At 49.4% G+C, this 7,425-nt stretch overlaps 1 pseudogene; it reads right to left on the bottom strand.

Annotated features, from left to right (window-relative positions):
• Positions 1–1,861: 1,861 nt before the first annotated feature.
• LOC119253996 (tubulin alpha-1C chain-like) lies at positions 1,862–7,324 on the bottom strand (annotated as a pseudogene).
• Positions 7,325–7,425: the final 101 nt, after the last annotated feature.

The raw sequence follows: 7,425 nt of genomic DNA, 5'->3' as shown, positions 1-7,425 counted from the left end.
TCACCCAGTGGCCGGGGATTAAACCGGCGCTGCAGAGGCTGCGGGCAGCTTTGCAGCCCAGCGCTCAAATGCTGCGCCACCAGGGGAGGCCCTCCTATACATTCTTTTTCCTTATTCCCTATTTCAATTATTTCCACAGCATACATTATTGCCATTACCATAACTTGCAACTATTCTCAGCTAGTTTCACTTTCTCCAATAACTTTTAAAAAAATATTTTATTTTGGCATAGAACTGAGGTGTAGGCCAGAGATGCAGGGGGTGAAAGGATCCACCAAGACAGAGTGGGGAGCAGAAACAGTCGAATCTACTGAAATACACTGCTGAGGAAAGGAGCAGGCTGAGACAGAAGAAGTCTGCTGCTCCATGTGGATTAACTCCCTGGCCAGGGATCGAACTTAGGCCGTATAGTGATAGCCCTGAGACTTAACCCCTAGGCCACTAGGTATGCCCCTCCAATAACTTCTTTTTTTTTTTTTTTTTTTTTTTTTTTTTAAATTTTTTTTTTTTGTTTTTTAATAGAGGCATGTTTTATTTATTTATTATTTGTTTGTTTGTTTTGTTTATACATGCACTGGGTACAGTCAGAAGCGTGGGAGGGTAGAGAATTCACCAGAGCCAGAGCGGGGAGCAGAGCAGGCAGAAGGACTGAAGTACACGGCTGAGGGGAGCAGCGGCGGCAGGAGAGGTCTGCGCGCCATGTGGGACCCTCCTCCTGGCGGGGAGCAGCCGGGGATCGAACCGGCGCCGCAGAGGCCGCGCGCAGCTTCGCAACCCAGCGCTCAACCGCTGCGCCACCGGGGAGGCCCTCCAATAACTTCTTAAAGTACAATTGCCATAGTTTTTAGAAAGTATGGAAAAAATCAGCACAACTCCAAGCCATTCCCATGTGACTAATTTTTTATTAAATACCAACAGCAACAGTTGGCAGTTGGGGGTTGACTCGGGACTTCAGCTCCAGGTAACCAGCTACGTCACCTAACCCCCAGAAGACCAAGGGGAACTTGTTCAAAATGGCAGTAACTGACGCCCCCACCTGGAGACTCCAATCTGCATCTTATTATCTACAGTTGATTCACATCCATATTTTATTTTATTTTTATTTTTTAAAGATTTATTTATTTATACAAGAACCAGGTGGGAGGGTGAGAGGATTCACCAGAGACAGAGCGGGGAACAGAACAGGCAGATGAAATACACTGCTGAGGGGAGCAGCGGGCGAGACAGGAGAGAGGTCTGCTGCGCCACGTGGGACCCTCTTTAGCCGGCGGGGAGCGAACAGGCACTGCAGAGGCTGCGGACAGCTTCACAGCACTGCGCTCAACGACCTGCTCCACCAGGGGAGGCCCCACATCCATATTTTAATCAGCATCATGCAAGCTTGGGAAGCACTGGATCTGGGTGTGCTACCTCACACATGGACGATTGACTGGTCAAGTTAGGTCTAATTAAAAGCCAAGCCACTGTGCACTAGTACCCAGTTCAAGCTGTCACTTGAAATGTTGAATGATCAGGTGATCCCTACCAGCCTGTCCATCTCCAACTGGGCTTCAGGTAGGGAAAGTACTTATTGCAATATGAAAGAATCCAGGGGCCTCCCTGGTGGCACAGGGGTTAAAGACAGCACTATCAAGCTATCGCCAACCACCGCAGTACAAGTTCAATCCCCGGCCAGGGAGCTACCTACATGGTGCAGCAGACTTCTCCTGTCTCGCCTGCTGCTGTCCTCAGCAGTGTATTTCAGTAGATCCGCCTGTTCTGCTCCCCACTGTCTCTGGTGAATCCTCTCACCCTCCTGCACCTCTCGCCTATACCCCAGTTCTTGTTTGCATAAATAAATGTTAAAAAAAAAGAGAATCCAGCCTGAGGTTCAAAATAAAAACATCACTTTTATTGCGCAGTGAGGGCCACAATGGACACATGCACAGAACAGAGAAACAACACCAGACAATGGAGTGTAAAGTTGTAGCAGACAGGTTAATACTCTTCACCCTCATCCTCTCCATCAGCACTATCCGCTCCAACCTCCTCATAATCCTTCTCAAGGGCAGCCATGTCCTCACGGGCCTCAGAAAACTCTCCTTCCTCCATGCCCTCACCCACGTACCAGTGAACAAAGGCACGCTTGGCATACATCAGGTCAAACTTGTGATCCAGGCGGGCCCAGGCCTCGGCAATGGCTGTGGTGTTGCTGAGCATGCATACAGCCCGCTGCACTTTGGCCAGGTCTCCGCCAGGGACCACAGTGGGAGGCTGGTAATTGATGCCAACCTTGAAACCAGTAGGGCACCAGTCCACAAACTGGATGCTGCGCTTGGTCTTGATGGTGGCAATGGCAGCATTGACGTCTTTGGGAACCACATCGCCACGGTACAACAGGCAGCAAGCCATGTATTTACCATGGCGAGGGTCACATTTCACCATCTGGTTGGCTGGCTCAAAGCATGCATTGGTGATCTCTGCCACAGAAAGCTGTTCGTGGTAGGCTTTCTCAGCAGAGATGACAGGGGCATATGTGGCCAGAGGGAAGTGGATGCGGGGGTAGGGCACCAGGTTGGTCTGGAATTCTGTCAGATCAACATTCAGGGCTCCATCAAATCTGAGGGAAGCCGTGATGGAGGACACAATCTGGCTAATAAGGCGGTTAAGGTTAGTATAGGTTGGGCGCTCAATATCGAGGTTTCTACAACAGATGTCATAGATGGCCTCGTTGTCGACCATGAAGGCACAATCAGAGTGCTCCAGGGTGGTGTGGGTGGTGAGGATGGAGTTGTGGGCTCAACTACAGCCGTGGAAACCTGGGGGGCTGGGTAAATGGAGAACTCCAGCTTGGACTTCTTGCCATAATCGACAGAGAGACGTTCCATCAGCAGGGAGGTGAACCCAGAACCAGTGCCCCCACCGAAGCTGTGGAAAACCAAGAAGCCCTGTAGACCTGTGCACTGGTCAGCCTGCAAAAGAGAAGTTGAATTTTAACCTTGGTGGAAGCTGCAATAACTTCTTTGAATCCATAATTACATTGATCAAGATTTAAAATGTCTTCTGAATATTATTTGCTAAGAAAGCAGTCCTAAGGAGCTTTCAAGTGCTAAGTGATTCAGAGAAACTTTCATAATCAGCTATTGGGGGTAATGGGGGAGGTAGAGGAATCATGAGGTCTGGAGTGGATACAGGGTCCAGGTTTTGGGTCTGGGAGGGCAACATCCGGTGCCCTTGCTGTGACATCAGAAATAAGGGCAACTTTTCATCAGCTGGAAAGCCACCAGAGCAAGCCTGTATGATGGATTTCTTAAATATTTGGCAGCTGCTTTTTGAGCTGGAATATAAAAGAATAGCCAATACCCTGGACAAATATGCTGGGAGCAGGCTGGGTCTGGACCTGGCTCAACCAGTTCCTTGCTGTGCAATTTTGACCAAATTCATTTCTCAATCTCAGTTCTCATTTATTAAATGAGAAAAGACCTTGTGCCATTGGGACTTCCACCACTTAACGGGGCTACTCCAGCTAGCAAATTACTACTCCATAAAAGGACAATCTTCCCCTTTCAAGCAGCATTGGGCAGACAACCCTCACTTCCCAAAGGTGCTCGGATCTGTGGACATGTTCTACCTACCCCTCAATTCACTTCTCTTGTGGGTCCACATAATGAATGTGATCAGCTGGTAGTCCCTAGCCTACTGATCACATCCATGCAGCTTCGTGTGGCCACAAGGACAAATGCAATTGTTTTGGCAGTTAGTGAACTTCACTCTAGAACCCTCCATGGCTTTTACAAGCTTCATTTGTCCCTAAAGCTAGGTGCTGATTTCCAACTCTGTGCGTGCAGCTGAAGCTTGATTTGCAAACACAGGAAACTAACTCAGTTTTGCTGGGAAGACTGAAGAAAATCTGGAAAAGTCTGAAACCACAAATGATGCCAAGATCATTCTTTTTAGACTAGACCTGTTGTGGCTGGGTTTCGTATTAATGAGATTTCCCTGACAAGTTACCCTACCCAGGCCTTCCTTCTTGATTTTTGGTTAATTACTTACAAGCTGCCCACATGTAAGTGCCTAATGTGCAAAGAGTTATCTGATTGCCAGGCTCTTAATTAAAATGATCCAATCAGAACATTTATTAACTCTACTGATGTAGTTTGGTCTCTCAAAATTGTGAGAACTCTCACCTCACTTTAAGCACGTTGTTTACTTACCAGCTTGCGGATTCGGTCCAAGACCAGGTCAATGATCTCCTTGCCAATGGTGTAGTGCCCTCGGGCATAGTTATTGGGCAGCATCTTCCTTGCCTGTGATGAGCTGCTCGGGGTGGAAGAGCTGGCGGTATGTGCCAGTGCGAATTTCATCTGGGAAAGGAAACAAGCGACCCCCATCACTAACAACCTGCACCCAGGCTATCAGGGGATCCCCTAGGACACACCGCCGATCCCACTCACTTGGTTCTCATCCTGCTTGGGTTACTAAGGTCAACTCACCAATGACTGTGGGCTCCAGGTCTACAAACACTGCCCTGGGCACATGTTTGCCAGCGCCGGTCTCGCTAAAGAAGGTGTTGAAGGAGTCATCTCCTCCTCCAATGGTCTTGTCACTGGGCATCTGGCCATCGGGCTGGATGCCATGCTCCAGGCAGTAGAGCTCCCAGCAGGCATTGCCGATCTGGACACCAGCCTGGCCAACATGGATGGAGATGCACTCACGCTGTGGGAGGGAAAGAGAAAATGTCAGACTATGACATCTCAGATGGAACACGTACGAATGATTCAGACCTAATTGACCAACCTTCACCTTTCTGGAGGCGCCACTCCTGTGCAAAGACTATTCATAAGCAATAGTCTTTGTTGAAGTCTTAGTCTGAAAAAGTGCTTTGAAAAACCAAAGCTATGTTAATGAACTACTAGGCAGGACCAGAGACCAGACTCTTGCTTTGTTGCCACAGTAGGTATTCACTAGGCCACCATTTCAGAAGACACAAGCTACACTCCCTACATTTCCCTCAGTTCCTGGAAAATCTCCTTGGGGAGTCCTTAAATGCATGTGAAATTCCCCCTTCCAGCTGATTCATTCCCTGATTGGTACAACAGTTGACATCATCTGGTCCCTGGTTAATCCGGTTGACAGCCTCACCCTCTTCCCCTTTAAACCAGCTTAAACCAGCATGCCACGTGACTCATGGAGAAAGTGCAAGAAAAGCAGTTGTCTTTTCAAAACTCCGGTAAGGGGCAGCCTTTTGACTGTGGAACAATTTAATCTTGAAGGAAGAACATTGTCCTTCACTATCAACATTATCCTGGGGAGGGAGGAGACACGTGTTTAAAAGTGTCACCAAGACGTTACTAATCATTTCCTAGTGAAATGTACATTATCTGGCACCAAGAGTTTAATGACACTAGGTAATTTTTCCCCTTCATTTATAAAACAAGGTCATTTATAAGTTACCAAATTCGTTCCTGCTTAGTAAAATAAGGCAGGGGCCATCATCAGTCAGATCAGCCCCTGCAGAGACTGGCAGACTTTCAAAATGCCAATAACAAAAATTCCCCATTACATCTCCCCCCTAATAAGAGGGTTTCAGGTTTTTAGAAGCTGTTAATAGAAAACTAGTTAAAGATAATTCAATACCAGCTTAAGATCTCAAAGGGCCTAGGCTCCATAACCCGAGAAGAGAAACACCCATTAATTCACAACCTTTGACTTATGATCCCCTCCTTCCCACCTACACTCCCCATAAAACAATCATCGTCCTTTGACCACATCAGCAAACTCTGCATCACCTGTGTCTGCTTGCTCAGGTTTCAGGCCGTGGAGAGAACACAGAGTTGTTTGTTTCCAGGAACCCATGACTATTCACCATTGCATCACTTTTGCCTTTGGCTGGACTTTGGAAATTTCACAGCCCCCAAAAGCTGGAGAGGACCACAGAGGTGCTCCTTGACAACTTCCGAGCCCAAGGAGATGACAAGATGTTTTCAGTGTTAACTGAGGACTTGTATTTACGTCACTTTCCCTCGTTCTGCATTAGTCTAAGCTGCTTGTTTTAGACTCTGGCTAAACTGCCCTGGGGGGCAGTGAGTAGTGAGCTGTAGCCAGAGTCTAAAACAAGCAGTTTAGACTACTGCAGAATTGTTTCCAATCCCTCTGGAAACTACAGAGAAAATACTCCAGTTGTGTGTAATTCCACGTCTCTCTAACACAAAGAATAAAAAAAAAAAAAAAAAAACGAAGTGACACAGTTGCAATCACTTGTCCAGCTTCACGGAATCAGCATTCACTGTTGCTTGAAAAAAAAAAAAAACAAAACACATTTAACCCTTTCGCCGAGGTAGATCTGCTTGCATTGCTGCCCCGACCTTTAGACAGTGACTTTTAGACACTTTTATCAGATCTTGGTCTTGCTTGGTGAGAAACACGGGTAAATTATTACAATTGGACATACTTTTGACTACTGTGGCGGTCTCCAAAGAGAGGGCAACTAGTTAGTTTTGTTTACTGTATTCTTTCTTTTAAAGATACTATTGGTAACATTGACACAGTATTTTAAACATGGTTTTAAGTGGATCTTTCTCTAAGAGGGTTGCTTCCCCGAATTGTTTCCAATCCCTTTGGAAACTACAGAGAAAATACTCAAGTTGTGTGTAATTTCACGTCTCTCTAACACAAAGAATAAAAAAAAATTAAATAGAATAAAACGAGGAGCACATTGCCGGCACTAGTGTACTCTGGTTGGGGAGGAAAACATCTGTTTACGGACTTGCCGATTGAAAACCTGCCAGGCTGGAAGCGTCAGCTGCAACACTTCCCTAAATCCACACCAGCAAAGCCCGGCGAGGCGTCCGACGGTCCCTTCAGAGGAGGGGGCGCCTCCGGGCTCCGGCGCCGGCGCAGGCCCTGGAGCGCGGCCACAGGTGACTCAGCGGCGCGCCCCGGGCGCAGGGGTGCCAGGACGCGCGCGCACCGCGGGTGCCGAGGCGCACGAGGTGCCCGGGGGTCCCCAGGGAGCGCCCCGGGAGGGTGACGGCGCCGTGGGTAAAAGGAGGGGCCGGGGCCCATCGGTCCTTGGGGCCCACGGGACGGTTCACTGGCCTCCCCGGAGCGGCAGAGGGGCCTGGGGGTGCCCCCTCCCTGGGGTCAAGGAGGCCTTTCCACTCCCCGAGGGGCGCGCCCGCGAGGACGGCCCGCTCGGGAGCTCGGGCTTCCAGGGCCGGCCCCTCCGGGCCAGTTCGCGCGGCGGCGTTCCGGGCGCCGCCCACGGTGCAGCCGGGCGCCGCGCCCTCCCCGCCGCGGCCCCCCACTCACCATGGCTGGGACGTGTAGTGTCGAGGGGGCTGAGAGAGGCGAGGGGCGGCGAGGAGCTCCCGCTGACAGACTGCCAAGGAGTCCGGGGGAGAAGCAGCGAGGCCGCGGGCCGCCCCGAGGGGCCTTATATACCCG

This window comes from Talpa occidentalis, unplaced genomic scaffold, assembly GCF_014898055.3.
Source record: "Talpa occidentalis isolate TD23 unplaced genomic scaffold, MPIMG_talOcc4v2.1 talOcc4.2611, whole genome shotgun sequence".
In the NCBI taxonomy this organism is placed as follows: domain Eukaryota; kingdom Metazoa; phylum Chordata; class Mammalia; order Eulipotyphla; family Talpidae; genus Talpa; species Talpa occidentalis.
Note: the sequence above shows the minus strand (reverse complement) of the source record. Positions and strands in the feature narration are given on the sequence as shown.